This window comes from Panthera pardus, unplaced genomic scaffold (assembly GCF_024362965.1).
Source record: "Panthera pardus isolate Hobbes unplaced genomic scaffold, ASM2436296v1 HiC_scaffold_1, whole genome shotgun sequence".
NCBI lineage: Eukaryota > Metazoa > Chordata > Mammalia > Carnivora > Felidae > Panthera > Panthera pardus.
The window spans coordinates 37,633,144-37,649,773 of record NW_026526654.1 but is presented as its reverse complement, the minus strand read 5'-3'; the positions used below and the strand labels follow the sequence as shown (position 1 = coordinate 37,649,773).

The window sequence follows — 16,630 nt, the reverse complement described above, 5'->3', positions numbered from 1 at the left end:
GTGGACAGTCTTTGCTGGCTGACAGGATCAGCGGCATGGGGCAGTCACTCGGGGCCCAGCGCCCAGCAGGGCCCCGTACTTGGTTTAAAGCTTTGCTGTTGCTGAGTGTTAAAAATTTTAAGAATTTTTGAACAAGGAACCCTGCATTTTCATTTTGCAATGGGCATCACAAGTTATGTAGCCAGTCCTGCTGGCCGGACCCAACATTTTGGAGCTCAGTCTTGTTACTTTATAATGGTAGGACATGAAGCCTTTGGAGAGTTTTTGGTATTTTGTTTGTTTTTTGGTTGTTTTCTTTTTAAAAATTAAGCAGTATTACTTTTGAGGCTAATTTATTTATACTTATGGACTTGAATCTCATACCTCTGGATGGCAGGGTATTATTCTTATTCTATTCTTATTCTTGAATTAGGTCTCCCCACTCCCAACAGGTTTAATAACATAATCTATTAGCTATAGGTCATGATAGGAGATCAAGCTCTAAGTCAAACTTCTATTATAAATACTGAATACATCCTTCCAGCCTTAGTTCTCTGAGGTGGAACCTCTGTGCATGTCTCATACACTCACTTGCTTTCTCCCCGATGGTCTTTCAGTTCCACTTTTATGATGCTGTCAAAACTGTGCTTCAGAAAAGCCTAACTAAAAAGAAGGAAGCCAGGTGTTCACAGACATTTTGATTAACTTTACCTTTTTAAACCACCTTTGAATTTTAAAATGCATTCTGTGGAACACACTTAATTCTTTGCCTACTACTACATCATGTGATTCAGTATTAACTGACTTATAGCCAAGTAATTATCTCTTGCATCTCTGTTGAGGGAATACATGTTATTGAAATGGTTAAGGTTTTAATTTTTTTTAGACAAGATTTTTGCTAATTAGGTATCATTAATTTACCATATGTTGGTTTCTTAAATTTTTTTAATGTTATGATTTTTAAAAGTTGGATATTCTACCTTCTTCTAAAACATGGGAGGGGCTGTTTCAGTTAGTAATTTAATGAAGTCCAACTTATCTATCATTTTCTTATGGGTAGCATTTTTGTGTCCTGTTTAAAAGGTCTTTGCCTATTCTAAGCTCATGTATATTTTCTCTTACATTATTTTCCAGAAAACATATTGTTTGACTTTTCCTATTGAAATCTATTCCATCTGGAATTCATTTTTATTTATGATATAAGATAGTGAGGTGGGATTCAAGGTTTATTTTTATTTGTTTTCCAGTTCACACAATATCACTTATTGGGAAGAAGAAAAGCAAAATAAACTATCATTTGACAACCCTTACTCATCAGTGCAGTGTTTGTGTATATGGGTTTGTTTCCAGACTATTTCTGGAATGTTTGTTCAATACATTTATTGTCTATCCTTTAATGAATAATAAATTTAATTACAATAGCTATAAATTTTAATTTCTTTATTTGATGTTGTAGGTCTTCCAACTTAACTTTTCTTCAAGGTCATCATGGCTATTCTTGGTCTTTAACATTTCCACATTGATTTAAATCAACTTCTCGAACTCCACAAAAATACCTGTTGAGATTTTAACTAGGAGTGCAGGAGATCAAACTCAGAAATGACTTTTCTGATACTATTGTCTAATTCATGGACATAGTATGTATGACATAGATCTAGATCTTTTTAAATTTCTTTCAATAATATTTTATAGTTTTCTCTCTTACACACTATTGTTAGATATAATCCTATGTGTTTAATGTTTTGATATATTATAAATAACATTGTATCATTTTTAATTTTATTTTCTAATTTATTGGTATTTTATGAGTATAATTTATTTTTGTGTATTTTGTATGTACTGACTTCGATAAATTCACCTATTGATTCTAACTGTTTATCTTTTGGATTTTCTATGTACATTCTCATGTCTTGTCTTCAATGCATATATATTTTATTTATTTTTCTTGCCTTATTGCATTGGCAGGACTTCCAAGAAACTCTTAAGTGGCAATGGCAATAGGGTTCTCCTTATTTCTTAAGATAACTTTATCTCAGAAAGAAATTTTTCAGAGTTTCATTAAGCTTAATATTTACTATAAGTTTTCTTTGAAGATACTCTCTATCATATAAAGAAATTTCCTCCTACTTCTGTTTTGCTAAGAGGCATTTATTTTGTTTTGTCTCAGTCATGAATGGTTGTAAATGTTTTTATTTATTCATTTGAATTTATTAAAAGGGCTACATGATTACTCTCTTATTTCTGTCAGTGTAGTGGATGACAATGATTGATTGTTGAGTGATAAATCAACCTCCCACTCTTAGTTTAATTCCAATTATATTATGTTTTCCCATACTGTTAGGTTTAATTTGATATTCTTTTGTATGTTTGTGTCTCTATTCATAAGAAAGATGGGTAATTTTCCTTTTTTTTATGTCTTTGCCAGGTTTTGCTGTCAGGATTACAATGGTCTTATAACATGAGGTGGGAAATATACTCCCTCTATCTAGACTATTAAAAAGCCTGTGCAGGATTGAAATAATGTTTTCCTTAAGTATTTAGAATAGTTCTCTTTTGAAGCATCTGGGCCCAAAGTTTTCTTTGTGTGAAGGTTTTTAATTTTGAAATCAATCTCTTTCATAGATAATGGCATCATTCAGATTTTTTATTTATTTGTATCAATTTTGGTAAGTAATGCTTTTTTCAAGGAATTTAATGTATGAAGTTAATTAATATAAAGTTGTTCATGATCTCCTTTTACTATATTTTAACATGTGTGATTTTTAGCTTTTTTCTCCCTCTTCTAGTGGATGTATTTAAGGCTTGAAAATTTCCTCTTTAAGCACTACTCTTCCTACATTGCACACATGTCACTCATTTCCAAAGATTTTCCAATTTCCTCAATTAAAACTTTGATTTTTATCTCTACAGTGCAGTGAGAGCACTATAAACCCTATGCCACTGTTTTCTGTTATGCTTCCATGCTCTGTGCCAAAACCCAGCCTACTCCCCGAGGGCTTGTGGGGCTCACCTCAAAGTATTTCCCTTCGCTCTGCAATCAAGACTCAATCTTCAAGGATTCAGGATCTAGAAACTTCAAGTCCTGGCTTCACTGGTTTCCATTTGTAACGTTGAGTGTTTTTGTTTTTGTTTTTGTCTTTTTCTCTTTTTTTCTTTTAGATAGAGATTTTGTAGTTATCCTTTATGGCGGATGAGACACAAGATAGTTCCTCTTAGACACATTAGTTTACTCCCCCCACCTCACCCCAGGTAAAATTTTACTAGTAAAATGCATTTCACTTCTGCTTATGTCATACCACGTATTTGTTCAGTTTATTATTATCTAGAGAATGGCAATCTAGAGATATTGAGAATCTTTTTGAAAATATTTAGTTTAAAAATTAGTCATAATATTTCCCTTTTCTTTGTGTGTCTTGATACAATAGGTTGTATGTATATGTGTGTGTGCTATTTCAATATCTGATTTTATCTGTAACGAAATTGTAATTCTTTTTTTAAAGGATTTCCATGGCAAAACTGGCTTTTTTTTTTTTAAAGATGGGAGGGGAAGCATCAAACACTAGTTATTTTTGAGTTTCATCAAACCTGTGTATTCCTTCTTGTGTGTAACAGTATGGGAATTGCTGTGATAGAGATGAGGATTGAAAACCCCTACTAGTGAAGCTAAAACTCCCCTGGGATGTTCTCTGATTCATAAATATAGATCAGCACATACAAATAGTTCTCATCTGTTATGTTGCAAATCTTTTCTCACTGCTGAAAACATTGAGCCTTGTTGGTGGCTCAGTAGCATCATCTTTCTCTAGAAAGAACAATCCCTAACAATTTTTGGTACTTTAATGTCACATTGGGGAATGGCTCAGTCATAAAACAGGTAATTTATTCATCATGGACAAATGAGTGAATCATGACGTGGTCACTTGGGTCTATATTCCATTTGTGATTATTTCTTTAATTCATTAACCGGAAAACAAGACTTTTCATGCCAGTGTTTTCTGCCGTCCATGAGAAGCAGCATGCTTGTGTTTTCACTTTCTATTCAGGCCACTGTGAATTCTGTCTCTTAAATTATTTATATCAGATGAGTCTTTCCTTATTAAGCCTTGCCGCCTGGCCCTGTCCTGGAAGCTCTGGACCCAGGGCACTGTTTCTCCGAGTACCCTCTCCTAAACCATGCCTTTATCCAGGTGAGCTCAGGTTATGCTGAGCATCAAGGGCAGCCTTCAAAAAAGAAAACACACACAAAATAGTATCTTGCAGTTTGAAGAGTAGAAGGAGGGATAGAGAGTTAGACAGTCCCACCCACTTGTCCTGGTACTGGGAGAGGAATTATGTTCCAGCTGTATATATTGAGACTACAGAGTAATAAGACTGGTTCAACAGGTCACTCAGGAAAATCATATTCTTCTGGCCATACCAAACAGCTTTAGATCTTTCTTAGGTAGTGCTCTCAGAACCACTTTCTTTTTCTTCACTCTGGAAGAGTCACTCCCTGGACCAGCAATGTCCCTTCCCATCATCTTTCATCCAGTCGGAGCTGTGAGTGGAAGACCACTGTGGGAGCAGTGTGCACCCAGGGTGACTAAGTGTAGCTGAGCAGGGAAGACTTCTGAGCTGGAGATAGAAAAGCCTCCACTGCATAACTTTGATGATTGTGCCATTTTGTTCTCTAAGACAATTGCTATTTTGTCTTTGAAACAGATCCAATAGAGAATATATTAATTGTCCCAAAAGCCCTTGCACTCTTGCCATTATTTAAGTCAAAAGCAGCCTGGTGATAGTGACACAGGACAACTGAGAAAGATGTACTGTCAGGGTGGAAAGAGGGGAGAAAACATTATCAGAAAAACCTGAATAGTGTCTTAGTCCACTCAGGTTGCTATAACAAATTCCATAGAGCATGTGGCTTACACAGCAGAAATTTATTCCTCACAGTTCTGGAGGCTGGCAAGTCCAAAATCAAGGCACCGGCAGATTTGGTGTCTGGTGAGAGCCCACTTCCTTGCTCATATAGATGACCGTCTTCTCTCTTTGTGCTCACATGGCAGAAGGGGTGAAGGAGCTCTCGGGGTTCTCTTCTGTTAGGGCACTAATTCCATTCATTAGGGCTTCATTCTTACCTCCCCAAAGCCCCACCTCCTGATATCATCACATTGGGGAGTAGGATTTCAGCATGTGAATTATACACGGACTACAGCAGGTAGGCTGTGAGTTGCTTTGTTGACTTTTTTTGGAAGGTCATAGTCAATTATGACAGTGTGAAGACTGTATCAGAGAAGTACCTGATGCAGACATAGTGAGAGGAAGAAAGGAAAGGAGGAGCTGCTGCTTTCTGTTACTTCTCTATTGGTTTTCAACATTTCTAAGTTGGAATACTTGCTTATGAAGCAATACCAAAATAGTCTGGATTTATATGGAGGAACACCAACATATTTAGAAAATGCATGATGTCTCTCGTATAGTTGGTGTCTGTCCAGCATCCGTTTAACTTCTATGGTTCCCAGAACAAATTAGCCAGTGAAGACTCTAGCTCCAATCCCTTTTTTCTTTGCCCAGACAAATGGTGACAGATTTCTTCATTTATAAAATATAGTGGTTAATTTGGATGATTCCCCAATTCTAACCAGCTTTGATAATTGAAACTCTGCTTTTGTGAAACCTGAGGTTTTGGGACTTCTCACCTAGTTTCGACATTTCAAGTAGCATTACAGAGTACTCAGTGGTATTCCGGGTGACTTAAGGACCCTCTGTTCATTCCAGCTATGATAAAAACTGCCAGGCGCTTAACATCAAACTGCATTTTCTCCAAGTGGATTGCCAACGCGTTGATGCCAGAGATCACAATTGCCTTTTGGAATATCATGTGATAACTGATATCACAGCAGTGCCAGCCAATTCAAGAGAAAGATGGCACTAGTTACTTGTTTCAAGAGGGAAATTCAGGTACAGGCGGGGTGGACTTCAGTGTTTTAAAGTGAAGCTTGCTGATGAAAGGCAACTCACAAAGTCTGGTGCCAACTGTTTCTTTTGGCAGGTCACCAATGTCACTCAGATCTCAGCTTAGCAACTATAGATGCTAATTACCTTGAAGTTTATCAATCTACCTAAAAGCAAAAACAATCATCTGATGAATCAAATTATCACTCATATCAAGCATCATTATGGTTTCTTTGCCTATCAGAATAAATATGTAGTTCAATGGAGTAGAAAGGGACTTACATTAGGAGTCAAAAACCCAGGTCCTAGGATTTCATAATTTATTTGTTGAACATTCTTAGGGGAAATCATTGATCTTCTCTGAGCTTTTTCTACATCTAAACTTAGGAATAATCCATATGCAACATCATTTTATAAGAATGTTAAAAGACCCCGAGAGAATTCACCTCTAGTTTTATAAGTGAAAAAACTGACCCTCAAAGAATTGTATTCATTTAGTGAAACTGGAAATTCCATGTGCTTTCTGTTAGTTTTTATTAGCTCTGTTTTGAAACCAAATGAGATAATGTATATGGATGCTACAATATAGAAACTGTAATATACTATCCTGCATAGTGTATTGATAAAGAAGGGCAGTAATGACATCTCTCATTTCCAAATGAGAACATTAGGGCACAGGTAAGTTGAAAGATTATTTGAAATCAGCTCTCAAGGGTTAGAAGTCAAGTTTTTTTCATCTACCAACTTCAGGAGTATCTCCGTGAGAGTAGACTATAAGAGAGTATTATTTTCAATAGGGACTAAATGTACTTGTCACTAAGTGGCAGTATAGAATAATGGAAAAGGCATAAGTTCTGGAGGCCAGGAAACCTGGCTTCCAAATCAGAACCCATCCCTTACTAGCTATATCACTTTGGATAAATATTTAACCTCCCTGAGTATGAGGTTCCTCACATAAAAAATGGAGATCTAATTAGTAATAATACTATCAAATACTTATGGAACATTTATCATGTCATAATTACTCCTGAATAGTTTTGTATTATTGTTTCAATGGTCTTAAATTTATTAGCTCTGTGTATTCGTAGAACAGATTTACTTGAAAACTTTGAGAAGATTAAATATGCCAAGCCCCTGTTTAGTTTCCTTCCTTTCTCTCAAACACTACAGAGAGGTTTGATACTCACTCTGGTGACAAAACATATACTGTGACAAATGAATCCCTTCTTCTTCCCACTGTGACCCAACTAGGAAGTATGGGGATGGGAAAGGAAAAACAATGGGATTGATTGTTTCATATCTATCACAATTAGGAAATGAATTATTGATTATTAGTGTTTTTCCAAGCATTAATAACAATAATGCTCTGGCCTTACATTATGGTCATTTCTATCCAACCTAAAAGAAGTAACAGTTTTCATTGGGTTTTCAATTGATGTTGTCGGTGTTTGCCCATAACTGAGCAAAAATATTTTCCCTCCAGGAACTGTTTTCTCATTAAAGCATAGGCAAACTGCATTCATTACATAGCACATATCATTTAATTCTTGTAATTTTATCTGGTTAAAAAAAACATAATGAGAAGGAACTAACTTCACAGGAGATTTTTCTAAAGGAATTATACCCTACAATCAAAATCAAAATTGACTTTCCAATTAGAAAAGGAATTCAGGTCAGGAATGTGAACTAGCAATTTCAAAATTTAACCACATATATTGTTTAGAACAAATATTACAAACAAACTCTTTTTGCTGCTCTATTTACCAGAAGATCTTTTCAGCAGTTTCTGTAAATTCTTACCTTGTTGCCAAAGAGTGATTTGAGGTTCAAAAGCAACTGGAGAATAGAGCTATTATTTCTGTGACTTTTCATTAATTCTGAGCCTTATGGTGACTGAACATCTTTCTTTCCAGAAGCTCAGAGACATTGTTTACTGAGCTGCTATGCTAATTTGTACTTTGGAACAAAGCTTGAGCTAGTACCTCCTTCAGAGATGGTGCAAATGAATTGGGTAGAAGCAATGGTACCCAGATCTTGTAGCTTTGGAGATTGTCAAAACTTCAACAACAGAGTATTTCACAATTACTCTTAAATCTTTAGATATAATCTCTCTTCTGAATTCTAAATATATTAACCACATATGGTATATTCACCTGGGAGTCCCAGAGGCACCTCAAATTCAGCTCATTCCATATGTACGCATAATATTCTGCAAATCTGCTACTTCTTTAGTATGCTACATCTTGATTAATGATTTACTATTCACCTAGATGTCCAAGCCAGAAATCTGACCGTCATTCTTGATTGTTCCTTTTGTTCAGTGTTTGTATCCAGTGAATCTCTCCTGACCATCAGTTCTGCTTCCAAAACGTCTTTGAATCTGCTCATTCCTCCAACTACTATCCTCATTTTCTCTCTCCTGGATGATTGTCACAGCTTCCTAATGGGTCTGCTCGTCCCCAGGGTAACCACTTTCCATTCCACCCACTGAACTGCTGCCGGAGTGTGCTTTTTGAATAACAAATCCGATCTTGTCGCTCACACAATTAAAACCCTCCAGTGGATCCTAGCCATTTACAGCATGAAAATTCACACCCCTGAGCATAGACTTGCAAAGACTGTTTTTGATCTGGCTCTTCTGTCTTTCATCTGCAACCTAAGGCAATCCTCCCTGAACATTTCCTGGTTTGGTTTCATGTAATCCTCTCTAGGGTCCCTGTGTCTTTGCACATGCAGTTCCCATGCCTGGAACAGCCTTTATCTCTTCCACCCCCTATACACCTACTCAACAGCTCAGGAGGCACCTGTTCCGGGCAGCTCCTCCTGTGCCCCTCTGTGCATATTCTGGGTAACAATCTCATGCGCATCCTTATAGTAATTTTTACTTCATTATATTTTAATTCATTGTTTATGTACTAGTTTCTCCCTTCTTTCTGTGTATTCATTTGAGCATTCTTTGTATTCCCAGCATCTATCAGAGCATTTGGCAGTAGAGTAGGAACTCAGTACATGTTTGCTGAATATGAATGAATACCAAGGCAGCTGGTTTCAGTCAAAGCGCGGCAACCCCAGGCATACAACTTAACGTCCTTTGAGACTTTGTCCTCATTTGCAAGACCAAAGATGACAAAACCTATCTTCCTGTTCTGCTGTGAGAATTAAATAAGAAGGACATACTCTGTAAACAGTAAATTAATATATAAATATATATAAGATCATATAATTACTGTGATCTATTACACACCGAACAATAAAAATCAATAAAAACTGATTTATTGATACACATGACACGTGGAAACACATCACGAAACTACCAAGGCTTTCCTTTCATTCCCATCTCCATTGTTTTCCTTCCCTTCACTATTGATCCATATACCCTTGATGTTATAACCACTACATCTGGTGTCCTAAAGTTGCTGTCCACTTTCAGATCTGCATGACTTTGTATGCTGTCCCCCTGCTCAGAATGTCCCTTCCCTCTGCTCTCCCGGTGAATTTATCCTCTGAAGTCTGACGCCAGTTTGACACTCTTTTTTAAGTTCATTTATGTATTTTGTGAGAGTGTGAGAGCAGGGGGAGGGGCAGCGGAAGGAGAGAAAGGGAGAATCCCAAGCAGGCTCTGTGCTGTCCATGAGGAGCCCGATGTGGGGCTTGATCTCAGGAACCAGGAGATCATGACCTGAGCCAAAATCAAGAGTTGGTCGCTTAACCAACTGAGCTGCCCAGGTGCCCCCAGAGTTTGATGCTCTGGCAAGCCTTCCCTGTCTCTCCCAGACAGAACTGATCATGCTCTTCCCTCAGACACTTGGTATATGCTTGTCTTATGGTTGGCTACACTGTAGATAGTTTTGTTTGCGTGTTCATCTCTTCCACATTCTATTATGAGCTCCTTGAGGTGAAATCTCATTTTCCTAGGACTGTTACTACCATTTCCCTATGATTGTTCCCTACAAAGTGAGTCTCACTCGGATTCCCAAACCAAAGAGCACAATACAGGCAAAATATTTAAGCATTTGCCATCTCTCAGGTTGCCCTTCTCTCGGTTGAAGAGTTTGTGCTCTAGGAGACACCCTGGGTTTATGAGTTTCTCTCAAATTTCCCTTGATGACTATTTGGGATCTGCCTGGGGCTTCCAGGTGTGTTGAGGTTCTTCCAGGTCACTGCTCTCCCTGGCATTTTGTAGCTGGATTCGTTTTAGAGCTTTAAGTGGATGCAGTCTTGGTTTCCCTCTTAGTATCAACTCAAGTCTCCATATGAGAGGCTGGCACTCTCTTTCCTCCCTGGTTTACTTTTCCCTGATGCCTGAAGCTTTGCTCAGGAAACTCAGCCCTGTGACTTACCATGAGCTATCTCTCATCCAGGACATATGCCCCAGAATATCCTTTCCCTCCCTTCCTCTTGTCCTGCCCTGTTTGCCTTCCTTCTTTTCTTCCTCTCCCTCTCCTTCTTCCTATTCCCCCTATATTGACCATGTCTTCTAAAGGCAGCCAATTGTCACTGAAGATTTGCTCAGTGCTAGGCACCTGTGTTAAGCACTACACATGCATTATATCATTGTTCCTTGCAATAAATCCATCAGGAATTACTATTAAGGCTCCTATTTTAAAAGAAAAGGACACTGAGATGTACAGAGATATTATGACTTAGCAGACGTAGGATTTCAAACAACCTGGGTCTACTTGAGTAGAAAGCTCATGCTCTTAACCCCAGTGATTTTTTGCCTCTGAGGCATCTCTGACCCCACCCCCCTTTCTCCTGTCTGCCTCTCCCCGCTTCCTCTGAGCCTCTGCACTGCCACCAGTGGCACACAGTTTGTCCACATTGTGACTTAAATGATCATGTTCAGCTGCACGTCCATGATCAACTTTTATTGCACAACCCGTCAACCTCTCTGCTCTGCCTTTCTTTACGTACAACATCTGGTAACCTTCACCTCTTGACATACAGCAGACGGAAAGAGCTGCAACTTCTTTATCTTTACATTCCTAACTTCTACCACAAGTGGGTCCCAAACAGATCCACTAAACAAATACACAGATTTTATTGACAATAGTAGAGAAAAGATGAATAGAAGCAGTATCCAACATTCTTTTGACCTGGAATTATGTTAAGTACCATTGATTTTATATAGAAACATTTGACATGTTAAATGTTCGCAAAGGAGATTGCCCAAAGCTGACTACTAGGCAACCTTGTTGGTTTGGATTGAATTAATGCAACAAATTCAAACCTAAGTATAGAAAACTGGGTTTTTTAAAACAGAAAAGGGAAGTCGAGCCCTATAAAAACATTTACTTGTGCCTTTTTCTCAATCTTAACTTCAATATTTTATTATAATTAGAAGCAACCATATTTGTTATAATTAATTTCTCTTTGCAACATTCCTGGGAGATTAGAAAAAGAGTGGGTAATTATAAATTGAAGTGTAGAAAGGTGGCTTGGTCAGGATCCTATAATGAACCCAAGGAACTGCTTCCCTGCTCATGATTTTGCTCACTGGCAAATCTTTTTTTTTTTTTTTTTAATTTTTTTTTTTTTAACGTTTATTTATTTTTGAGACAGAGAGAGACAGAGCATGAATGGGGGAGGGTCAGAGAGAGGGAGACACAGAATCTGAAACAGGCTCCAGGCTCTGAGCTGTCAGCACAGAGCCCGACGCGGGGCTCAAACTCACGAACCGCGAGATCATGACCTGAGCCGAAGTTGGCCGCTTAACCAACTGAGCCACCCAGGCGCCCCTGCTCACTGGCAAATCTTAATACAGTTTTTGGTTCTCAAGGAACCACTTATAAAATTAGACAGTAAAGCAAAGCTAATTTGAAGTTAGTTATTTAACTTATATAATCATGAATCACTCACTGTAGACTGTATGCTATAGACTAAATGCATTTTGTTTTCTATAAGGTCACCTAAATGGGGAGTTTTCTTCTTTGAACTCTGAGCCTATGATGGGAAAAGGCCCATCCGTATATCTCTACTCCATGCTGTATTGCTTTTACCTTTTTGGGAATATGGTGTTTTGTCATGTGTTGTAGAAAGGATAATAGCCACCTCCACCCCCACCCCCCACCAAGATGTCCACGATCTAATCCCCCAGAACTTATGAATATGTTATGTTGCATGGCAAAAAGGAATTTGGGTTACAGATTGAATTAAGGTTCCCAATCAAGTGACCTTAAAATAAGGAGATTATTCTGGATTATCCAGGGGGCCTAATATAATCACAGGGGTCCTGAAGTGACCATGATGTAAGAAGGGCTTGACACATCATTGCTGGCTTTAGAAGGGGCCACCATCCAAGGCACATGGGTGGCCTCTAGAAGCTGGAAAAGTCAGAGTGACAGGTAATTTACTAGAGTCTTCAGCAGGGACACAGCACTGTTGACACCTTGATTTTAGCATGGTGAGACTCATGTCAGACTTCTGGCCTACAGAACTGTAGGATCATAAATATGTGTTGTTTTAAGCCACCAAGTTTGTGGTAATTTGTTATGGCAGCTATTGAAACATAGTGTAACATCCCTGTGATGAACATGTCCTATCCATCCACGATCTTGAGAAATGGGATTCCCATACCCTCCTGGAACACTTAGGTATCTGACTTTGAATTTTGGTGACACTCTCTCTCCCCAGGCTGAAGGACATGTCTACTGTTCTCATGTCAGTACCTTTAGAAGGGAGGGGTGAATCCCACAGAGAAAAGCTCAGGCCCTGGTGATATCCTTATTTTATTTTTAAAACACCTTTCTTCTATCTAGTGTGTAGATATTCTGGAGTGGTTTGAAGAATGTTGAATAGGGAATTGGTCCTGAGCCATCTCACTTGGACCTGGAACTACTGGCAAATGTAGGCCACACTGAGGGGCCAGGTCCTGCCCAACAGAACTAACATGGTGCTTTTACCGTTAAGGTCCCCACAGCCTTTTAGTAAAGTCTGGCTCCTGCTCCCCACCTCCACCCCTTTACCATATATGTCTGCATATATCAAACACTAATTGTGAAAAAGCTCCATACCCTTGCACGTGACATTTTGGCACTCCAGGGAAATCAGGCATGTAATCAGACTAGTGTTTCTGTGAATCACCACATACTGTGTGACAGGTAAGGAGTTTTCCAAGCTTTTGCTGTCTTAATTTGGCTCCATCACAGCCAATATGCACTATAACATAAAATTAAAAATCAAAAGCCTCAGTCCTCAAGGAGCGTGGGTACCTATTGAAGAGATATACATAACGTGATCTTTGTGGCGATAGGTATTTAGCTGTTGTGCACTGGTATTCTTGCATAGCTGGATCTGTTTTGATTGGCCAAGGCCATATTGGCTTGGCCATTTGATCTGCCATATTGGCTATTATGTGTTTTGGATGTGGGAGAACAGTGAAATTGCCCTTATCTCATCTTCAGGATGGAAATGGAAGCCTGTTGGGAGAGAAGAGTCAGAACCTTGAAGAATTAACAAGCATTACTAAGCAGTGGAAAGAGAATTCCAGAGCATGGGCAAGGTCAAGATTCAAATAATTTTTGCCTATGTATAGAGAGTGTTTGGTCCGAGTGGTGAGGGTGCTAAGTACATGCTGTTGGAAACCACAGGACTCTTGAAAATTTGTCTCTGGAGTTCTTTGGTTATAAATTTTATAAAAAGCTGATTGGTGTAATAGTTAGCTTAAAATTCTTTTGTTGTTGAAATGAGTGTTTCTGGTCACTTTTTTTTTTTTTCTCAAAGGTTGTTCATTTTGGCACACTATGAAGTGGTCCCTCACCTAGCTTGAAGGATTACTGATTTGTAAAATGGCTTTTTAATTTTAATTTTGCTTTTTAAAACATTGACTTAATTGCCAGCTATTTATTTCTCCCCTGTGCTGTTTGTAATGGTTGAAAGCACAACCTAAATATCCATCAGTGGCAAGAAGTGTAATGACTCCTTAGGAATATGGTTGGTCTACGTGCAGTTTCCCTCTGGAAATAGCCATAGTATGGCCTTGAATTTGAGCTTAGCATCTCCAAGTTCCTATTTTTGCATTTATGAGATGGACTCGTAACATCTGCTTTACACAATTATTAGGAATTAAAACAGACAATAAAAAAAAATTGCCACAGTGCCTAGAATACACTAAGCTCACACTCATTCAAAGGTAGCTTCTTTCATTATTGTTTTTTTTCTTAATTTTTTTCTTACTAAAAAAAAGCAATGAATTATTATTGCAGAAAACAAAACAATGGCGTAAACACAAAGCATACAATAATCCCACCTATTCAAAGATAACTGCTATTAATATCTTGAAGAATATTTTCCATATCCTTTTATATGATTTCTATATATTACATACTACTATTTTTTGGTAAAATTGGATCATACAATGTGTGCTACATTATAACCTACTATAATTAATTTCAGCAAACTACCATTTGACAGACATTTATGCTATTACAAATTTTTGCTGTATGGCAGTGTAAGACAAAATGAATTATAAATTAAAAAGCACTAATGGTTCCAAGAATTGACACAAATACTTTGTACACACCAAGAGTAGCAAAACAATGCACAATTAGCCAATACCTTAAAAAGGCCATTTGTTCATCATTTAAACTTTATTTTCCTTTTCTTATTGTTTTTTTTTAATGTTTTTATTTATTTTTGAGAGAGAGAGAGAGAGAGAGACAGAGTATGAGTCGGGGAGGGGCAGAGAAAGAGGAAGACACAGAATCCTAAGCAGGCCCCAGGCTCTGAGCTGTCAGCACAGAGCCTGACTAGGGGCTTAAACTCATGAACCGCAAGATCATGACCTGAGCCGAAGTCAGACGCCAAACCGACTGAGCCACCCAGGCACCCCTACACTTTATTTTCATGTGGATGTGCTTTCTTTCCATTAAAATGTCTTTCAAAGTAGTTTAATTAAATTGTGTCTGGCTAAGTCATATGCCATCTGGGCAAATGTGAAACTTTGGTGACAGAAAGAGGCAAGGGCCCAAAAGGGTTGTATGCCATGTTAAAGACCTTGACTGTGGATGCTGGAGAAACTTTGAAGAATTTTTTAAAATATTATTGTTATTTGGAAAGAGAGACAGAGAGCAAGTGGGGGAGAGGCAGAGAGAGAGGGAGACAGAATCCCAGGCAGGCTCCCCCTGTGCTGCCAGCACAGAGCCTGAAGCAGGGCTTGAACTCACAAACTCTGAGATCATGACCTGAGCCAAAATTAAGAATCTGAGACTTAACCGAACCTTTGAAGAATTTAAATTTTTTTTTAGTCTTTATTTTTGAGAGAGAGAGAGAGAGAGAGAGAGACAGTGTGAGAGCAGAGGAGGAACAGAGAGAGAGGGAGACACAGAATCCGAAGCAGGCTCCGGGTTCCAAGCTGTCAGCACAGAGCCCGACGCAGGGCTCAATCCCATGAACCGTGAGATCATGACCTGAGCCAAAGTTGGACGCTTAACCGACTGAGCCACCCAGTCGCCCCTGAACCTTTGAAGAATTGTAAAGCATAGACTAAGGAGGTTTTATCCCAGTTTTAGACTTTGCAAAAATGAGACCGGGAAAAAGTTACTCAAATATCGAAGTCCCCTTAAGATGGGGGTAGGGGCTGTGAGTTAAACCAAAAGTTGAAGTAAATTGCCTTGAATCCTTTCTGGGCAAGGTTAAGTAGGACATAAATATCAAGCAGTCCAAATGGATCATGTCTCTTTTCTGCCCTGTGGGAACTTACAGGAATTCTTTTTTTGTTGTTGTAAAGTGTGTTACACTGATAAACTCTGGATACCTGTTGCCCACATTAGAATTCTAAAGATGAAGGGGAAAAATAAAGTAGCTGTTACTCTATTTATGAACTGGATTGACTGCAAAAGGAAATGGTTAATGCCTCATGGCTTCAGGGAAGCATTTTATCTCCAGTGGCGTGTCTAAAATTTACTGTCCAAAGCAGATGCTTTCTCAGGCAGGAATTCTGCAGAATGTTTCAGAATTGCTTACTGGGCTTGTAAATTTTGTTTCAATTCCATCCCTGCAATATCCATATTCTTTTAAATGTCCAGGATCTTTTAAAAAATATGCCTCTCTGGTGACATGTCTGATTGACCGACATTTGGACCACAATGGCACAAGAAAATTGTCAGTAATCAGTGCTGTGAATACACACGCCTACCTGATTCATCCACTGGGCTCAGCTTGGTACCAGTGCTTTTGTTTTACATTCATTAAAATTCCTATCAGGACACAAAATGCTGAACATCACCCAAAACAAAACCAAACAAAACCAACCAACCAAAAAAGAAAGAAAGAAAAAAAAAAAAAAAAGCTTAGGCTCAGATACAGAAATGTTGGTTAATGAAGAAGGAAAAGCCATTTATATATTGCTTATTTTTCTTTAGCTCATTGTCATTTTTTTAAAATTTGAAGTTTTGTGGCAGTTATAAAACCCCAAACATTTTTTTTTTTGCTTATTCAATTATCTCTTTGCCTCATGAAGATAAACTGAAAGAGAAAAAGTAAACAAAAATTAATGGAAGATGTTCAGTCTTTCTCAGCCCCTCTAAATGCTCATATAGAGTAGGATATCCTGTCTTTCATTTCAACCCATGTATTTTGGTCATTAAACCTTCTAAAATATAATTTTGCTGTATGCAAGTTTGGGAAACATATAGGGGCTAAAATAGGTGTTTTCTTTCTGTAAATAAAACCTCTACCAACCATATGTTACACAAACCTGCAAGTAGTTTGGTAC

General features: G+C 38.1%; 1 long non-coding RNA gene across 1 annotated transcript; it reads right to left on the bottom strand.

The window, feature by feature from the left end:
* Positions 1-2,605: 2,605 nt before the first annotated feature.
* LOC109264190 (uncharacterized) lies at positions 2,606-8,456 on the bottom strand. Its single transcript, XR_002078643.2, has 2 exons — positions 7,717-8,456; positions 2,606-6,083 (listed from the first exon to the last, which is right to left on the bottom strand). It is a non-coding gene; the product is annotated as an uncharacterized LOC109264190 (long non-coding RNA).
* Positions 8,457-16,630: the final 8,174 nt, after the last annotated feature.